Raw genomic sequence first — 21,625 nt, forward strand, 5'->3', positions numbered from 1 at the left:
GCACAGGATAGAATAGCATGGAGAGCTGCATCAAACCAGCTTCTGGACTGAAGACCACCACAACAACAACAACAATTAGCTACTCCTTCCAGCTTCTTCTCTACATAGTCGCCGCTCCGACTTTTGTCGTAGCGTTGTACCAACTTTCCATTATCCTCAGCTTCCCGCCACTTCTCTACGCCGGTCTACAGCTCCTTGCCTGTGCCAGAATGCTGTCTTCATAGCCACTGATCCACGTGAGCAGAGATGAAACTCAGGGGGAGCAGATTACGGGCTGTATGTGGGTGATCAAACACTTCCCATCGGAAACGCTGGCAGGAACATCTTCATTGCTGCTGCAGAGTGCGGCAGAGAATTGTCATGAAGAAGGAAACGCATGACAATTGTGTTATGTAGACTGCATGACATCAGCCAAAATATCTCACAAGGTGCTCATACTTGGTGGGAGACACTACTTTGTGGCCATCTTCACGTGCTCATCGTGCACTCAGAACGGGAAAGAGTGACTCACACAGTCGACGAGAGTGCTAGCGGCACAGCCCAACAAGTCTTTGCAAAGCTTCACTGGATTTTCCCTATGGTTTGCATTTCGCGGCTTATCAGAGCTTACTTTCTGGGTAATCTTTTCTGAATAGCCTGTTACGGCATAAAGCAAGCACCAGCACGCCAATCGGGAACGACAAAGCAGAGAAGGCTGTGAAAAGAAGTCAGCCAATCGCACGCTGACCGTACCTCCCTCCAAGGCGACAACGCGACAGCAGCGGCCTCTATGCCTCTGTGTGAAGAGGACATAATCGCCGCGACCGACTGGTGACGCCCCAGTTTCAAGATTAGGCACCTGTATAGCAGCGTCAACGCCATTCACTTCGAAAATGAAACAAATGAGCCCTCGGTCACAAATTTTTAGTCTTATTGAGCAGGTTTCAACACTTCTAAGAGTGCCTTCATCAGAATTTAAACATACAAAGTGGTTTATAACATAATTACAGTTACGTGGAAGAAAAAAATTTTTTATATATAAAAAAAATGTAAGTACTGACTAACAATACCAGACAGAGACTGTATTCACGTGTCAAGTATAAGATAAATAACAATCCAGAAGGGCTTTAGTCACAAAATTCATAAAGAATGTGTGAAGGTGAGTCTCTAAGGGCTGCTCGTTACCTGTACAGCCATAGGTTGCAACGGACTGAGGCGCCCTCGTTAACAAGTGCGGCAAGTGCGGCAAGTGAACATGACATCGCAGCGAGAGCGCCATCTAGTAGCTGCAGGTGCAACTTGGCTACTTACAAGGGAACCTCCTCATCGCACTCCCCTCAGATTTAGTTATAAGTTGGCACAGGGATAGGCCTTGAAACAATGAACACAGATCAATCGAGAAAACACGAAGAAGTTGTGTGGAACTATGAAAAAAATAAGCAAAATATACAAACTGAGTAGTCCATGCGCAAGGTAGGCAACATCGAGGAGAGTGTTAACTTACGAGCGCCGTGGTCCCGTGGTTAGCGTGAGCAGCTCTGGAACCACAGGTCCTCGGTTCAAATCTTCTCTCGGGTGAAAGTTTTAATTTTTTATTTTCAGATAATTATCAAAGTTCAGGCACTCACACATAATCAACTTCGCTCTCCAAAATTCCAGGACATGTTCAGATTTGCTTGGACATATACAGAATTTGACGGTCTACGCACGGAAACATTTGAAAACGTAAAAAACATATGTTTTGACAGAGCACAGGGAAAACTGTACGACTCTGAAACTGTTGCATTCATTTGATGCAGTTTATGTGACAAACTCTTATGTTTTCATCACTTTTTTTGGAGTGATTACAACATCCACAAGAAAACCTAAATCGGGCAAGGTACAAGAATCTTTTTACCCATTCGCCAAGTGTGCAAGTTAGGTGGGTCGACAACACATTCCTGTCATGTGTCGCACATGCCGTCACCAGTGTCGTAAAGAATATATCAGACGTGTTTTCCTGTGGAGGAATCGGTTGACCTATGACCTTGCGATCAAATGTTTTCTGTTCCTATTGGAGAGGCACGTCCTTTCGTCTACTAATCGCAAGGTTTTGCGGTGCGGTCGCAAAACACAGACATTAAACTTATTACAGTGAACAGAGACATCAATGTATGAACAGACAGATCGTAACTTTGCGAAAATAAAGAAAGTAAAATTTTCACTCCAGGGAGGACTCGAACCAAGGACCTTTCGTTCCGCAGTTGCTCACTCTAACCACGAGACCACGTCGGTCGTCAGCTATCATTGTCTTTTATGTTGTCTATCTTGGACATGGACTACTCAGTTTGTATATTTGCTTATTTTTTCATAGTTACACACAACTTCTTCCTGTTTTCTCGATTGATCTGTGTTCAGTTTTTCAAGGCCTATCCACTGTGTCAATTTATAACTTAATCTGAGGGGGGTGCGATGGGGAGGTTCCCTTGTTAATATTCAAATGGAGACAGGCGAAAATTATAATGAATATTGTTCAGTACGATGAAATGATCGTATGGCATTGTTGGCCGGGACGCCCCATGCGGGGAAGTTCGGCCGCCGTATTGCAAGTCCTTTTCAGTTGACGCCACTTCGGCGACTTGCGAGTCAATGATGATGAACAGACAACATCCAGTCATCACGAGGCCGAGAATCGAACCTGGGACCCCGTGCGTGGGAAACGAGAACGCTACCGCAAGACCTTTTATATTATGTTATGTTCAGTACATAATATAAAATACAATATTCTGTATAACAGTGAACGGTACAGTAACCTTTTGTCTACATCAGATGTTAGAATTACAGTTTGAAACATTAAAACGCCATTACGGAATATACAGAAAGTTCTGAATATCACAGGTTGTAGAAAACGATATAACATGAAGTACAGCAAATAAAACCTTTTAATAAATGAAAAATTATGCGATTAATTAGATGGAAAAGAACATTTTGGTGGCCGCGTGGAGTGGCCGCGCGGTTAGAGGCGCCATGTCACTGATTGCGCGGCCCCTCCTGCCGGAGGTTCGAGTCCTCCCTCGGGCATGGGTGTGTGTGTTGTTCTTAGCATAGTTTAGTTTAGGTTACTTTAAGTAGTGTGTAAGTCTAGGGACCGATGACCTTTGCAGTTTGGTCCCTTAAGAAAGCACACACATTTGAACATTTTGGTGAACTGCACGAGGAGACCCGAAATTAGATGTCAAGTAGCGGCTTTACACCGTTAAAGAAGTTTTTGTTACGCAACTGCAGCTACTCATTGACAATGAGGCCGTCATTTCGACAAATATGTTTAAAAATCTCTATTTCTTGAAGAATATCTAATTTACGCCCCTTCTCTTCGATGTGCAAGATGTTGCTATCAGAAATAGCTTTAAGTGCGTGACCTGTAATCAGAAGATGGTCGGCAAAAGATGAATTTTAAGGGCTAGTGCCATTTTTTCCTAAAAGGTGTTCTTTATATCTTGTTGTAAAGGCACGTCCTGTTCGTCCTAAGTAGTCGGAAGAGCAGGTATCGCGGAAAATTTTATAGACGCCAGAACTTTCTAAAGGGGAATGAATCGATTTTAAATTATGAATAAAGTTTTTTTTCAAGTTATAATTGGTAGAAAAGGCAACGTTGCAGTTATATTTATTACGCAGAGGACGTTGGATCTGATAAGAGATAGGCCCCATGAAAGAAATAGAAAAAATATTTTTTTCGGTTACATTCAATGATAGAGGTGCCGAGGGTAGTACCTCTTTTACCAGTTTTCTTTCTGAGGATGTCATCTACTATGCTAGGTTTATACTCACTATTAACTGCTGTCGTTTTGAGTAGATTGATTTCGTCGTTGAACTTTTCTTTTGAAAGTAAAATGGAATTAGCTCATTCAGCCGCAGTTCCTCCAAACGACTTAAAAAAATCAGCTGAGTTCCAGACACGATGTTCACATCAACCAACTTGGGGGCTCAAGAGAGAAGCAAGATGCTTGGCTATACGATATGTCGGAGCGCCGATATTACTCACAATGGGACGTCGTTTTGAGGGACTGCGGTTGAATGGTTCTGAAATTTTAGTAAGTTTCGATATGCTCTCTCTCCTCACTCATGTTCCTCTGTCTGATTCGTTGCGGTTAATTGAAGTTAGGTCTGGTGCTGAATTAACAAATCTCTTTCGGCATGTGTCGACATCCACTTACTTTTTATTCAATGGCCAGTATTACGAGCAGACAGATGGAGTTGTGATGGGTAGTCCGTTTTCTCCTGTGATCGCACATTTGTATGTGGCAGACTTCGAGGAACGTGTATTGGAGTCGACGCCTTTGAAATCCGTCTGTTTCTTCAGATACGTTGAAGATACTTTTGTTGTTTGGCCTCATGGCAGGGAGAATTTAAATGCCTTTCTAGGAAATCTGAACTCGATCCACCGGAACATTCGTTTTACGATGGAGGTGGAAGAGAATGGTTGCCTCCCCTTTCTTGACGTTTGGTTAGGGGGACGGATGATGGATCATTGGGAAATGCAGTTTGCAGGCAACGTACTCACACCGACTTTTATTTACAGCTAATATTTGTCACCATCCGGCTCAGTGTGAAGGGATACTTCGTACCTTGGTACACAGGGCACATGTCGTTCCCGACGCTGAGACTTTGCCAGCTGAGCTGTCCCATCTTGAAGCTACGTTTCGTCAGAATGGTTATAGTGATAGACAGATGGAACGAGCGTTTCGCTATCGACCAACTGTGCACCTGGTGATTAATGATAATTCTGAGTCGACACCTAAGTCTACTGCCTTTTTACCTTACGTTGGAAGTACTTCCAACAAGATCGGTCGTATTTTACCGAATACGATGTGAAATGTGCTTTTCGACTTCCATCTAAAATTAGAGTACTTTTGAGTTGTTTTAAGGATGATCTAGGTTTGCATAAGGCGGGTGTATATCGTATTCCTTGTAGCTGTGGCATGGCACATATTGGTCAAATTATCAGGACCGTCGAGTACCGATGTACTGAGCATAAGCGGCACACACAATTACAGCAGCCAAGTAGATCTCCTATTGCCGAACACTGGTCACCCCATGTTATATAACAATATCGAGATTTTGGCACGCACGTCCAGCTATTGGGACAATTCAAAAAGGTTCAAATGGCTCTGAACACTATGGGACTTAACATCTGAGGTCATCAGTCCCCCAGAACTTAGATCTACTTAAACCTAACTAACCTAAGGACATCACACACACCCATGCCCGAGGCAGGATTCGAACCTGCGACCGTAGCAGTCGCGCGGTTCGGGACTGAAGCGCCTAGAACCGCTCGGCCACAGCGGCTGGCATTGGGAAAGTGTTGTTAAGGAGGCAGTTGAGATTAAATTAGCGAGCAACCTTGTAAACAGTTATAAAGGTTTTTGTTTAAACTCTGGAATCGTGCTCTCTCACTTGTCAAAAAACAGAAGGAGAGAGTCAATGTTACCTCCCCTGCTAGGTCGTAGTCTCACAATCGATATCTCTTACTTTGGTCATCTTTGGAGGCACTAGTGTTCAGTGTGTGTGTTATCTTTCCTGCATTAGTCCAAGAACCGAGGTTTTAAATTTGCCTACACATCGTCTGTCCGTTGCTGTTTGTGCTTTGAAAACGGCGGGGTGTACTGCCGCTGAAATATCGGCGGTCGCTAAAGATATTACTGACTGATTTCCCGTAAGTTGTCTGAAAATTGTATACGCCAGGAGAAACTGAGGTCTCAAGAATACTCACTACTAATCCACGAGCTTTGTTTACGCCGTGCGGATGCCATTGTTGCAATTTGCTTTTGCTAAATGCCGCTAACACTTCTACAACAGCTAAAACGGTTTTCAGTTTCATTAAAATTTATATGCATTTTACGAAATCAAGCAAGTGTCGGGATCTCATAAAATCTAAATTTAAATTGACATTAAAACCTCTTTCTGAAACACGATGGGAAACTAGAACCGGAGCTATAAAAGCGATATTTTTGCAAATTTGTTGATGACATCGAAACTGTGAGTGATCTGAAAACTATAACTAATGATTCCGAAAGTCTTAGCGACGGAGAAACAATCCTGAAGGAAATGTTAACTTTTCAGTTTATTCTTGCAATAAACGTATGGTATGAGATTTTACTACATGTCCACAATATAAGTAAACTATGTCAGTCTGTTCAACTGAACTTGAAAGATACTATTGATCCCTTAATTTCATTTCGTGACTGGATTTCAGAATTCCGTAACACAAGATTTGAAACAAGCATTGCTGAAGCTCGGCTGTATGTAGAAAAAAGTAGTTACGAAATTGAGTCTCAGTTTTAAAAAAATTGCACAGAAGAAACGAATGTTCAGTTATGAACAAACTGATGAACCTATACAATCAGCTTAAATGCAATACAGTGTTAGCGTTTATAACACAATGATAAAAGCTATATTAGTCGACCCTGAAGGTCCATTCGAAGCGCTCAACGAATATTTTGAAGGATTTGAATTATTTGAAATCTATGTCCAAGGATGACCTTCGCAAACACTTTAATAATTTGCGTACAGTGCTTCGAGAAGGCGAAAATAGCGACATACAGCCTTTAGAACTTTATGAGGAACTCCAACTTTTAAAATACAATCTACAGGACTCAATCAAAGACGCAAAACAACTTATTAGAATCAGTACAGCTTCTGCCAAGAGAAGTTTCTCAAAGTTAAAATTGATTAAGACATATTTAAGAAGCACGATGTTCCAAGAAAGACTGTCTGAGATTTCAGTACTACCATCTGAAGCGGAAATAGCGGCTGGTATTAACCACGGCGTAATCTTAAAAAAATTCAGTGAGGAGAAAAGCCGAAGTTTCGTTTACTTTAATGTGTGTTTGTTTAATATAATTCGTGTCATTGCAATAATCCTTGTATATTATGATAATAAAATATTGTATAATTAATATTAGTGTATAATTCAGCTCATTTAATTTAACATTTCCTTTCTGACTGGAAAGTAAAAAGGGCCTCAACAAAGCTAATTCACCGCCGACGTTCAGTTTTCGCCTGGGGCCGCCACTGTCTGTGAGTTATCAGTACATGGACAAGGCCTTCTGGACAAGGTGCTTTATGTTTATAAATATCTTAGCGATGATAAACTTTTATAAAGTGCCGAGTTTTAACCATGTGACATTTTGTGCATGAGATGCACCGTAAAATCAGCATGTTTTACAGCAAAAAGATGTTTAACACCTGTAGATGCCAGCAACGACTGTTGAAACTGGTCGTGTTACAGAAACGAATATTTTATGAGATCTTGGCTTTCGAACAGTTTTTATCTGTTAAAACCGTTGGCCCCTCAATACTCTCAGAATGAGAAAATTCAGTCGAACATCATGATATTCTGCTTTCAAATCTTCATGAAATTGTCCTGTGTATTTTGAGATTTATCGTATGCCCTTTATAATGCTTGAAACGTCTCTCCTCCCTTCAGCATTGACTGGAGATGATAACGTTGACGATATTTTCCAACGAACATTGGGTAGGCATCCTCTTGTGAAACATACGCCTCTGTTTGCAGAAAATTCAGGAACGTTTGTTACCAGGACATTGTGAAAGGCATCTTTGACCTTAGAAATTTAATTAACTGGAGTACCATCATTTCCCCATTGTTAGAGATCGGTCGTTAATGGGATTCTTTCCCAGTGAATCTGTAATCAGTTTGACCCATGGGGAAGGAATTAAGACTTCATCGATTGCTTGTTTGTCCTTCTCAGTAAATTCTGCAAATAGGCATGAAAGAGCTTCCTGGGATGCGGTAGTATGGATAAACTTTCTGAAAATATGCCGGAGGAAGATGCAAGCTGAACGCAAACAAGCACTGATTTCCCATAAATTGTTTCAGAGTATGTAAATATTGTTGCATCATTGGAAACGAGGTAACATACACATGAACCATAGTGGTCTTTTATAATATTCTTTCCCAGTGTTCGTTCCAGGAAGACGCAGATTTCTCTTTCTTTATTTCTCTCTCTCTCTCTCTCTCTTTTTTTTTTTTTTTTTTTTTTTTGCAACAATATTCAGCTTTCTGACGGTACTGTTTTTTTCTCACCATGACAACAGCCTTAGCTTCCACTGTGCGTCTATCTTAGAGCAACCATTACAAATATTTCTTTTTGGCTGACCTAATTTCAGATGAAAATCTTGTTGGAATAAATCATTAAACGACCAACGTTATACATTCTCTGCAGCTCAGCATATTGATCAACAAAATTTTGTGCTACTGAGACATTTGAGAAGACCGATATTTCACAGTTATTCTTCTGGAGGACAATAATGACTCTTCTGAGTGGGAATATTGGTGATAAAAATCACTTACCTTCTGGTGAACATAATCAGACTCCTTATGTCCAAGAGCATGCTTTCCTCTGCCATCCTTTGGTGAATGACCAAAACTTCTTACTTTACGATCCAATCTTCTCGCTGTATACCATGACGGACATGATATACTTTCATGCATAGTTCAACTTGTGCAGTATCACATTTGACGTAATAATGGTAGGTAGTTCCTTCTGTTTGGCATCCAGATTCCGAGGACGACGAGTCTGAATCTGTTAAGTGTGACTTTTTTTCGTTAAGACAGCTTTAGATCATGATGTATCATTTTCTGGCCGATGCCAGAGTAACCGTAATACTAAAAATTTATTTCTAATAGTATAATGGGATTTTGATTTTTGTAATCAAATGTGATGCCTATGTCAATTACACAATATGCCCCCAACTGACAGTAATAATAATAATAATAATACTAATAATAATTGACATTTTTATTAAGTGCGGACGGATCGCTTCCATTTTGCGAGATTTCTGCATCTTTTACGTTCACAAAGAGTATTCGTTGTACAGACTCAATTTGATTTGCAAACAAAGTAGTAGGATAGCTATATTAGTCGTAGCACTTTTAAGTTTTGGTTCCGTTATCTAAATCGCTTTCTGGCGATTCTGAGTCATCTTTAGGACTCAATACTCAGCGATTGTTTTCAAACAGACACTGATTCTAGGAGTTTTCTCGATAAGCGCTATTGTTCTCCACTATTTTTAATTGACAGTGAATAAACAGCTGGCAGAAATGAACATGGCTTGCATACAGGCAGTAGCACCGCCAAACATCTCACGCTGCAATTACTTTGCTTAACAACTTGTGACTCGGAAAGGATACTTAACAGTTCAAAATTTCTAAAACTGAAGTCAATTGAACATGACAAGTTCAAAGTTTGGCAGGTCTATCGTCTCTGATCTGCAAATCGTTCAGCGCAATTATACGACTGGCCATCAGAGGGTGTATTGTGGTATAAACTGGATTTTTCAAAAAACTTTGATATAACAACTTTTGCTTCTGAGTGCTTCAATTTACATAATTTTTGCCACCTTCACTGCTTTCTGCAGTTAATTAACTTCCCTTTTTAAAGGATCGCTAAAAACTGTTGTAGTACCAGATTCAGTAATAGGTTTGATTAACCAGCAAGCGTAACCAGGAAGTATGACTTTATCAAAGTGGGATTAAAATATTATTTCCGTTGCTTGTTGGTACATTTAATTCTTTTGTATTATAGTGTTTCTTTCATTTTACAGTGTGATATTTGGTTCTTAGGATGATATGATATGGATTCTACATAAGGTAATAACAACAAGGCTAAATAATGAAAAATCGATTAGGATTGTCTTCGATAAGAATAGTAGCTGAAGTAATATTTGTGCCACAGCCAGGAGCTGAAACCAGATCTTATGCTTACTAGGCAGATGTGCTAACCAGTACACAACTGTAGAATTATGGCTACCAAAGCTGAATAGACTAATCTAGTCCAAACCCTCCCCAACACAAATTTAATTTCACACCTTCAGTCTAATTTACCCTTCTTGAACCATCAGTACTGTAGAGGTTCCTCAGTATTGGAATAGAACCACAGCTTTGTACGTAATGGGGAAATTCGTTCTGTATCTCAGGCGTAGGTGATCTATTTATCTGTTGGAATTACATTTTCCTGGAAGCATATGCGTCCCAACTTTATCTTCTAGATGGATAGAAGCTGAAATAATGAATTAATGTTTGTGTTATGGCTACGACTCGAACCTGGGTCTCCAGCTTACTAAGCAGATGTGCTAACCAATACACAGCCATAGCTAATCCCAAGTCAGAAAGCCTCGGCATTACTGACGATTTACGAAGGGAAAAATGCACAGGAGACGTGAAGTGACTTTAGTATGATGGAGGGCTCTGGAGTAAGATAGTCCCTGCAATCCTGGTAGGGATAGTGCTGCAATGGTGTAGTAGTTAGCACTTCTGCCTATAAAGGAGAAAACGTGTCTTGAGTTCTGAGCAGAGGCAGAAATTTTAATTCATTACTTCAGCTTCTGTCGTTATCGAAGATTAAGTTGAGACTCGTATGTCTCTAGGAAAATGTAATCCCATCAGAACAATGGACTAGGATTAGTTTTTTCACATGCATTATTTTGTCCTGTGAATAATTTTACACCACTAACAATTACTTTACAGTACTAATCGTGTGAAATGGTAGTCTTACTTAGGATGAAGCTGCAGGCATGACGCAATAGTTTAAATACAGCCACATTGTGCAGAATCACTCAGGAACTTTCATAAAAGACATCATTTCTTTGTTAATGCTTCTCTACCTGGCTTAACTATTGTATCTTCAGCAAACAGGACTAATTCTGCCCGCTGTTTCCAGTAAACGATAGTTCATTAACATTTGTGTGATATTATTATGAAAGGAATTTAGTACTTTCCTACATAATCATTGTGTTTTCAAATTATCACCCTATTTCCTTTGTCTGACTATTGCTATCGCATTGTCTGTTACTGGTTTTTTATTTATACTTTTGAGAGTATTTTGTTCGATATATGATGTCTTCTGTTTTGCATTTGTATTTCTGTAAGTTTTCATTTTTTATTGTAATCTCATTTTGTACTTGTGTAGATATCTCTGCCACAACAAAAGTCGCAGTACTTATGGAATATGACTTTATGTAAACAAAACGAGCTTATAATAAGAATACTAAAATAGAAACACAAAACAGAAAATGCCACAACAACAATATGTATGTCGAACAAAATACTCTCAAAAGTGTAAATAATAAATTAGTAACACACAACGCAATTGAAACTAAATCCAGAAAAACGGAACAGTGTGATAATTGTGAAACATAACGATTATGTATAAAATGTATTAAATTTCTCTCAAGGCAACAATAGCACATAAATGCAGCGCCTCCCAACCAATATATTAAACGCACAAGTTAAGAAATCTGTTCAAAATATCTGTGCAATCTTCACAGAAGAAGAAAAGAACTGATTCCAATTCATCTAGTAGTTTGCTGTACACTTTGCCCAACAAATGTTTTAAGAAAAAAAAACTAAGCAATTTGATAACCATACTCTACTCATATAACAAAATATTCACATTAAAAAACTCAATAACATTAGACAATAATGCAAAAGACGTACAGACTCCCCCAAACCCAAAAGATTATTTCATTTGTAACAACATAACTCAACAAAAAGAAAACTGAGTACATGGCACCAGATACGACAGAAGTTGGGACCATCCACATTGAGGGAGAAGATCTACCACGAGTAGAAATATGTAAGTATCTCGTTTCTAGAATCTCGAGTGATGACCATCTTAAAAGCGAGGTCAACACAAGGACGCAGGCAGCCTGGATGAAATGCCGAACGACAATAGGCGTCACCTGCAATCGTCGGATTAGGAATCGTCTGAAGACAGATCTACTGGACTGTCATCGGTCCTGTTGTTCTCTACGGCACCACGTGTCGGCCAGCTACAAACGAGGGAGGTGGACGGTTGGGGGTCAAGGAGACTGAGATACTTAGATGGACAGGTGGCATCATTCGACTAAACACGTCTCAAGTGACGCTATAAGGGAACGTTTCAGGATTGCATCGGTCAAGAGTAAAAGGAGAGAAGGCAGTCTGCGATGGTTTGGGCATGTGCTGTGTGCAAAGGATGATAGCACTGCAGAGACAGCATACACAGTGGAAGTTATGAGAAAGCAACCGAAGGGACGACGTAGACAACGATGGGCCGACAATCCGCACAGCGACACGAAGGCTGCAAATCTTCATCCATTATTGGCCCACTGTCGAACAAAATGGGGACAGCGAATCCACTCAGCGGACCCTGCCTCCAGAAGGGACAAAAGCTAAAGATTAAGAAGAAGATCATAAATTTAAGTAGAAATCAAAGCTTTCATGTAAAGGTTGACACGTCCATTTTTCTCGTACGTTATTCGAGAGTCGAATGATAGAGATATGGTTTGAAAGTGACATTTTGCATACTCTGTCAAGCAATTACGTCTAAATTTCTGAGTAAGCATGCAGGTGTAGGTGCAGAAACTGTCTGACACACTGAAAACCTGATTTTTTCATATGACTGTTATTTTATCTGGTGTTAAAAACACTTAAATCTCAAGACACGTCCACCATCTTGCCGGAAAATGAAATCATTCTAAGACCGAAAAGAAAAAGAAACTGAAAGCCTCTGTGTAACCCAGCATTAGGATCTACACTACTCCGTTATCACAGCATATAATCGTATTTACAATATTTCGAAATGTGTTTCCACATATATTAGAATAAGAGCTAATACAGTGATTTGTCCCAATGAGTTTCACTAACCTAACCTAAAGATATTTTCAAATGGTATGTTGAGTTTAACACCACTCCACTTTATCAGGCGTGCTACTATTGGACCTGATACGCCCCTGACTTCCTCCGACCTTCGAACTGACTTACTCAGACAATTAAAGGGATATACAGAACCACCATAAATCTTGGATTTCCTCACCGATTCAAATTTTGACAGGTAAAACACACACTAATTGACCCTGGACTGATGTTTAAGGTCTGAATATCGAGTATGACCCTTACCCACTTTGCCACAAAGCCGCACCAGGAAGAGTGTCTGAGCCACGTGCTACTCTAACTTTTGTGCCCAGTAAGTTTAATTTTTCCTATTTACGTAGTGTGGAGCACACTCTGTTGAACACCACATTTTCTTAGAGGTGTTTGCATCAGTCTGTGGAACTACTAGAACACGCAGATTGATATCCCCAAACGCGTCTCGTTTTATTTATATGCTTATGGAGATACGAATAAGCATTTTCTAGAAGTTTCACAAACCAATTTAAATATCCTTAACAACTGTAAAACAGTTACTCACGCTGTGGCCGCAAAAATGAGGAACAGAATTTTCTCTCTCTGACATAGTGCTGACGGGCATCGCGTCGGCCTTCATGAGAAACCTGAGAAAAGACCGAGGCAGGGAACGCCAGTCAGTTTTTGTATGGATATAGGCGTGAAAGTAGCATTTAAAAATTATGTAACCTAAATATCCGAAGCTGAGGAGGTACGCGTCATTAGTTACACGATGCACAGAACTCCGCACTCACCTGATGTTATTGTATGTCTGCAGTAAAAAGAACCATTTTTCATGTCATGTATACATGTCGGAGGATTTTAAAGTCTGACATGTGCTGAAGCAAAATCCTTTCCAGTACCACTTGAAAATGACCTAAAGGCCGGAATTGCAATCGTGAAAAAATATTTTCTACAGTCAACGACGAAGATGATGTCCTTTTAAAAAAATTGCATATTCGTTGCAGGATAAATCGGAGCATTTTTGTGGTTCCACCCTGATATTTGTTGATTCTAAGCACAGTTTCCATAACGCAGCTGGTTTCCTTGTAGCTGGCCAACGTGTGGTTTCTGTCATGTAGAGATTGCCACAACAGGAAGCTGACATAAATGGTTTTTTTAGATCATATTACCAGCTTACTAGCTCCATACGATTCTTAGAGGTTGCCACAACTGGAAGCAGACATAAATGGCTTTTAGACCATGTTACTAGCTCCGTATGATTCTTCATAATGGGCGCTATTATTTTACGTAATAAACTAAATGTACTATTGCGACAATGAACTAGCACTGAACGGAGATACGAAGAATAGAGTTTTTCATACCCTCTACGATGACGTAATTTGAAGCAAGTGGTTGCTCGTTTGGACAAGTACATAATTTTCAAATGGTAATATATAGAGGGAAAAGCCGATCGACATCACATGTACGTCGCAAAATTATTAGAGATTTACAAGCTGAAGCAAGCAATGAAACCGTTACAAAATTCTGTAAAACTTTAACCTTAGCTAGAATGACACAGCTGAACACTGGACAATGAGTCAATAAAAAGAACGACGCGTAACAGACATCTGAAATGATAATGATAATGCAAAGAGAAGTTAGAAGTGTGAAATAACTTGGCCAATAGAGGACCGAAAATGTCGGAAGAGAACGCCACGTAATTTCAGTTGATGACGTGATAACGAATTACAGGAAAAAATCGTGACACACGTGAGACGGATGAAAAATGATAGATTACCATTACAGCTAATGAATTGAAGACGTCGGAAACGGACGGCCGAGACTGTCGCGGACGGAACAAGAGAGAGACCTAATAAATGAGTGTTTGTTAATAACATTCACTCTAACATGCATACAGAAGAATAATGGGCTTTGAAAGGGCATATATGATTAATAAATAGGAGGTTAACTGAGCTGAGAAGAAAGTATAAAACGTATCCGGCACAACTTGACCGAAAGAGCGGATCGGTTCGTAGGATATTCCGTGAGGCGTCAAGCAACTGTTAATTTGGTAAGGATAAGAGTGTAGAGAGCTAACATTGCAGATGGAGAATAGGACTTTCCTGCAGGATCAAATGGTTCAAATCGCTCTGAGCACTATGGGACTTAAACTTCTGAGGTCACTAGTCCCCTAGAACTTAGAACTACTTAACCCTAACTAACCTAAGGACATAACACATCCATGCACACGGCAGGATTCGAACCTGCGACCGTAGCGGTCTCGCGGTTCCAGACTGTAGCGCCTAGAACCGCTCGGCCACTCAGGCCGGCCCTGCAGGATCAGCTGGATGTAGGTTGCAGTAGTTACGTAGAGATGAAGCGACTTGTACAGACTGAGTGGTGAACGGTATCAAATAAGCCTTTGGACTGAAGATCACAACAACTGCAATACTACTAACAAGCCCTCGAAAAATCAGTTGTTTCTTTGTGTATCAGAAATTACGCCTTCGTCCATTGAAACTCGCTGATTGTCTCAATTTAAGGCAGTCTAGGGCATGCATGGGCAGGCTTTGGTGACTCGCTGGCCTGATTCACATACTTAATTAAGCCTGAGCGCCCCCTCATCACATTACGCGACAGCAACGCTCCTGGCGCATAAAGTCAAAACAGATTATGCCCGAAAACACGCATTTCTGAGGACCCATTCATTTTATGTTCATGGATTGTTGTTATGGTCTTCAGTTCGGTGCAGCTCTCCATGCTACTCTATCCTGCTCAAACCTCCTATCTCCGAGCAACTACTGCAACCTACATCCTTCTGAATCTTGAAACACGTATGTTGTGTGGCGGCGAAGGCGAGGCATTGCAGAGTCTCTGACCAGAGAGCTATTTGTCGTTTCTAGTCTGCGCTTGACCGCGCGAGTGTTCAGTTGGAGAGTAGTAGCGCGTGTGAGATGATGCAGTTGCGAGGCAGTTGCGGTCGAGTCGCAGTAGAGTTCAGTTGCATGTAGGGAGTTAGCTGTTGTGTGAGGAGTCGGCGGGCGTCGACGTGGCACTCTGGTCAAGATTCACGACAAGGTATATTTTTTAATAAGGTAATGAAGCAGCATTGCGCACATCTGATAATGTAGTGTAAATTAACTGTAACTAATTTGTTCAAGAATTGCCCCAATAATAATTTTGTTTTCAAACCAAGCATTTTAACAAAACAAGTATTTTATTGAAAGAAATATTTCCCTTGGTATTCCCTAAAGAAAAGTCTCCCTTAAATTCAAAATTTTTGCGATGCATTTCCTCCAAGCTATGGCGAAAAATAAGAGCAGATGCAGTTTTATTGAGGTAAGAATTTCAGTTTAATCAGGGCCTAAGATCGACATTTCGGTCTATTTGCGTTTTCATTGTCACTGAGATTTTATTATCACTGAATTGACTTTCATTTTGTGGGCAGCTTACATTTGGGTCAGATTGCTATTTTTCATTTAATTGTCATTGTCATTATTTTATTTGCTGGGAGGTTACACTAGGTTCTATTCTCGTTAACATTTAAATTTTTGTCTTTCAAATTTCTCTGGGGAGCTTACACTTAGCTCTAGGTCCATTTCCATTTGAGTAAGATTAGATTTACATTTTTTGTGGGGAGGTTACAATCTGCTTACTGTATTCATCTCTTCGTCTCCCTCTGTGATTTTTACGCCCCCCCCCCCCCCCCCTCTGGCGCTTCCCGCCATTACTAAATTGGTGAGCCCTTGATGTCTCAGAATGTGTCCTACCAACAGATCCCTTCTTCTAATCAGGTTGCGTCACAAATTTCTTTTCTCGCAATTCTGTTGCGTACCTCCTTATTAGTTACGTGACCTACCAATCTATCTTCAGCATTCTTCTGTAACACCACATTTCAAAAGCTTCTATTCTCTTCTTGTCCAAGCTGTTTATCGTCCATAAAACTTATACAGGCGAGAAGGGAGATTGTAGCTTGTTCGCGAAGTTGTAGCCCCGCTGCCATCGTTTAAATCGGCACATTTGGAGAGTAGTAGGTAATTTTCGTGCCACTAGCGCCTCCAACCAACGTTTCTGATCTGTCAGTGTCTAGCACAGACTTGGACAGTAAGCAGTAATAGCGTGTGCATGTCGTTAGCACTGATCCAGAGGCGAAAATACTTCTCCCCACTCGTATTAAAGGTAGTGAGCTGTTTCCACCAGTCTCTGCACACGCGTGAGCACATGGTCCACGAATTCGCTCTCACACAGGTAGTGGGTCTCTCTTTGCTGTTCAAATCCAGCCATGATACTGCACATGAGCGGAGTAAGCAAATTTTCGCTGGTCTGCGTCAAGAGATGCAAACCTGTGAAAGGAGTGTCGGCGGCGTAAATATGCGAATAAACGTCCCGGGAGGAGTGTAATATTAGCGTCTTGTTCTCTATCGCGAGCTTATTGAAAGGAAAAAAAAAATATGAATTTAAAAATGATTGATTTACTGGAAGGGAATCAAAACTAAATAAATTCTGACATAATAAAAAAATTGAAATTCACATTTACACTCATGTAATGCGTTTGTGAGTAGACTGTTTTAGTGGAACTCAATGAATTTAATAAATACCATTTCAGCGCTAAATTAAAAACAAATCTGATAATGATTAGTCACTGCCTTTGGCCTGACTTGCAAAGGAGGAGCAGTGTTTAATATTAGAAATTGACACCCTTTGTTCTTTTTCTGTGTTTATCTGAGATTTATATTCCGCCTTCAGAGCAGCCGAAAAAAAAATCTGGTTTCGGAAAGGTAGGATGTTGAAAATGGTAAGTGTATACGAAATCCTATTGTTTTTGGTGCAGGAAACTGGTCATGGACTCCTTCTCAAAATTCAAAGACATATTTATTACTAAATTGTCTTGTGATTTCGCTAGTTGCATTGAAGTCTACGAAGAATTATTCTTCGGCAGGTGGGCGACCTTAGGGAGTATTTTCGCGCTCTACCTGTAAGACAGCAATCAACAGGTCACAATAGAATTTTGTTCTGTCATTCTAGCATTTAGGTATTGCGAAATACTAACAAATTTACTTATTCTTGGTAATTTGTAAGGTTTGGAACTATATAGTTTTAGCGTCAAAATACTAGCAATAGATTAATTAATGTGTATATGTATTGTTATGTATGAGGAAGGGACTGAAGAAGGCAATCAAAATTGTTATTGAAAATTGGGTCGCAACTATTGAAAGGTTGAGAAATGCTGGTCTGGCGGAACGTAATTATATTCTACGATGATATCACATATCTGAATACTTTTTAAGTTGCAATGATCTTTCCCTCTGTGTACGTACTAACCTAAATAGTTGCGTTGAAATGTTAAAACTCCTAATTCTCTTTCCCCTGAAATCTGTGTCCCAATTCTTATAAAGCCATATGTGTCCGTGAACCATATAATTTGCCCTGACGTGCGGAAGGGAAGGATTATGTCTAAGTTACTCAGAAATATAATATTTAGAACAGAAATTCGCTCTCTTGTTTCACCTTCTCAGCCAGTCTTGCGCTACCTCGATTTTCCAAACACTGCCGAAGTGTATCGCCTATAGGTACGTAGTTATAACCGTCTCCGTACGACAACCAGCGTAACGCGGATAAAATATTTAGGTCATTTCTCAACTTTTCGAGCTAAGTCCCCACTTTCTAGGCAGTTCGGTTCGTATAATATTCATAACGTTCACCGAGGCAGCGAAATTCCCGCCAGGTATTGGCAGGGAGAAAAACTGGGAAAGGTAACGGTAGCGAGAGGAATTTCCGTTCTCTGCTGCTTTTTAGGCTCGAGGCAGCGACGATAAGTTCCGCCGGGGATTCGCTGAACCGAGCTACACGGTTGAATAAGAAAGAAACTGAAAGAACTCAGAATGTATTGCTGAAAATAACTGGTTCCACCCCTGTGTCAAGATCAGCTGGAAAATGAAAATGGTTTTAGCTGTTGATGTTATTCTTTCGACGATAAATACATGCATTACGTAAATAAAGTATTAATGTTTTTTCAGCCTGTAGTTATAACTCGAAAATGTCATCCAAAGTGCATAGTATGACGGATAGGATATACAAGGAGTTCGAAATAGGAGGTTAATCTCTAAAGATATCATTTTCTTCTGGGTACGCCCTACATACTCAATAAATTTGCAGAAGAACGTTATTCCACCACGCTGTCCAGGCACTGCCCATTCTCAAGTGCATCTTTAGCAATAGTTACAAGAAAAAGTGTATACAGTGTAATTTGTGATAAAGATTACAAGATGATGACCGTTGTCGACCGTGCGGAGCACAAATATACGTGGCACGCAATTTTTTAACTATGTAGCTACGTCTGTTACTATATATGCATTTGAGGATGGGCAGTGCCCGCAACTAGTACCGGAAATACAATATTTTAAGAATAGTATATTTGAATAATGTTGTTTTTCATATCTCTGAAACTCTCATCTGTGGTTTGCGTTTACATTTTATAGGTCTCTGTCTCTATAAATCAACTAATCTACTGAACGGTGTTGATCTGGAAGTCTCAGATACCTACTTTGTGATAAGTTATTTATGAAAACCTGATCTTTATATGAGTTGCAGCAAATCAAATAACAGTGTCTGTTGTATAGTTAGCACCCTTACACCCCAAAGATGTGACGTTTGTATGTATGGTAAGTAAAACAACTGTACTGGTGGCAGTTATAGGGAAGGAAATTTTTCGAAACAAATGTACAGCCATAAGTTAAGTGATCAGTGTCCCATTTAATATCAAATTTTAGAACGGCTGCATTAAATGGCACAGGAAAATTAAGATTTACCACGAGGAACTAGCCACTGAAATTATCTGTATTTTTCCAAAGTGTAGCTTCCATCTACCATTGGTCGCAATATGGTTGTTAATTATTTTAAAACAATTATTTGTGATATTTACTGAAGTGAGTTCCTTCGTATCTTTCACACAAACACAGAGCGCTGAAAGTGAATGTAACTGTCAGTCATACCAAGAATCTTTCTAAACGCATTCGTCTGAGGTGCTTCCAAAGCCATGCAATATATGTGGTAGAAACAATTTGTCAGCGTCATCGAAAAATTGAAAATCACATCATTGCTCTAAGGTGTATCTGCACAAGAACATTGAATATGAATTAATGCCACTGATTAACCTGTGTTCACTGAGAAATGCTTTACATTTCTAAGAACAATTATGAATTTCAAAAAACAATATGATACATTACCTATACAGGAGTGCATACTCATTCTCTGTTTTATTTTCATGTATATGTTTTTAACATTCTTTTAACACTTGTTCATTACGTTATGGGACAGTTTTCCAAGACTACTCTGTAACGTTATTAGTAAATCATTATTCAGATGAGGATACACAATCCACTTAAACTATTAACACCAATGAATGCCGATATCAGTAGTAATTTTTCCCTGTACAGTGCATGGTGATAGATCCTCGGCGTGTTTTTCTGAAACTTGACCTGGCCAGTCACCTATGAGATTGGGGAAGAATGCTGAAGCGAAGCGAGGCAGGAAGGCAGTAATAACGTTTTTGCTGAAAGCCAGGAATCATGCAGGTATGGGCTAGGGGTAGAGTGCTGTTTTTTCGACAAAGACGAAAACACCAGGCTTTAACCGAGAGGGCGGCAGCCAAGAGAAAGTACCCTGCACATTATAAACTTTCAGAAAGTAATGGAACATTTCACTTTAGAAAAGGCAGCAGGAGAAAGCCACGACATACCTTGTGTAGGACACAGTGGTTTGGAACTCAAGGAGGTCACAGGTGTAGATTTTTGAAATTAGTTAGGAAGTTCAAGATTGCTTCTTTGTAATTCTTTTGGTAATGGGGGTGAGAAGTCATGAGAGCATATTTGCAACCATTTACTTTGGAGAAAACGTGAAAACAGAAATAGAGTAGGAAGGAATATTTATGAAATGATAATTAATTAGACACCCTAGCTGCAAACAGTCGTTGATATACTTCACTGGGGACATGTTGAAAATGTGTGCCCCGACCGGGACTCGAACCCGGGATCTCCTGCTTACATGGCAGACGCTCTATCCATCTGAGCCACCGAGGGCACAGACGCTCTATCCATCTGAGCCACCGAGGGCACAGAGGATAGTGCGTCTGCAGAGACTTATCCCTTGCACGCTCCCCGTGAGATCCACATTCCCAACATGTCCACACCACTACATTCGTAGTGCGCCTAATAGATGTTTGCCCATCATACTCATTACTCGTGGCAGATTAATCTACCAAGTCCCGTAAGAGTTCGGGCATAGCGTGTGCGTTCACACAAGAAGATCAATGGCCGGGAAGCCATATTTTAACTATATATGACGGTAGTATCTGTTCCCGAAAGAACACATACCGTGGATGACCATGCAGCTTTGCTAGAAATGAAATGATAAATAATTAGACACCCTATCTGGGCAAGGGATAAGTCCCTGCAGACGCACTATCCTCTGTGCCCTCGGTGGCTCAGATGGATAGAGCGTCTGCCATGTAAGCAGGAGATCACGGGTTCGAGTCCCGGTCGGGGCACACATTTTCAACATGTCCCCAGTGAAGTATATTAACGCCTGTTTGCAGCTAGGGTGTCTAATTAATTATCATTTCATTTCTAGCAAATCTGCATGGTCATCCACGGTATGTGTTCTTTCGGGAACAGATACTACCGTCATATATAGGAATTTATCTTCTGCCCCTCTCTAAGATAAAACTGTGTAGGACTGGTAACCACAGCCGTTTCGTTAGGAGGAGGCAAATTGTAGCATTTGTTATTCTGTGATGAGCTACTGGTATTCTGGGGCCAGCAGAACCAGCTAGACTCTGTGGGGGAGAACAGCAAAGAGACTTCGTCTACCGGGCATGAAAAAGTACAGTGCTTTGTCACAGGGCGTCCGGGGGAGAACACGGAGGCCTTCACTTTAGAGCTGATCACAGATACTGGGGCTGAACTTAGGCTTCTCAGCCAGCACTACAGCCTTCCTCTTCAT

General features: G+C 40.4%; 1 non-coding gene across 1 annotated transcript; it reads right to left on the reverse strand.

Moving 5' to 3' along the window:
- Positions 1-20,629: 20,629 nt before the first annotated feature.
- Positions 20,630-20,704, reverse strand: Trnat-ugu (transfer RNA threonine (anticodon UGU)). The gene has a single exon. It is a non-coding gene; the product is annotated as a tRNA-Thr (tRNA).
- Positions 20,705-21,625: the final 921 nt, after the last annotated feature.

This window comes from Schistocerca nitens, chromosome 7 (assembly GCF_023898315.1).
Source record: "Schistocerca nitens isolate TAMUIC-IGC-003100 chromosome 7, iqSchNite1.1, whole genome shotgun sequence".
NCBI lineage: Eukaryota > Metazoa > Arthropoda > Insecta > Orthoptera > Acrididae > Schistocerca > Schistocerca nitens.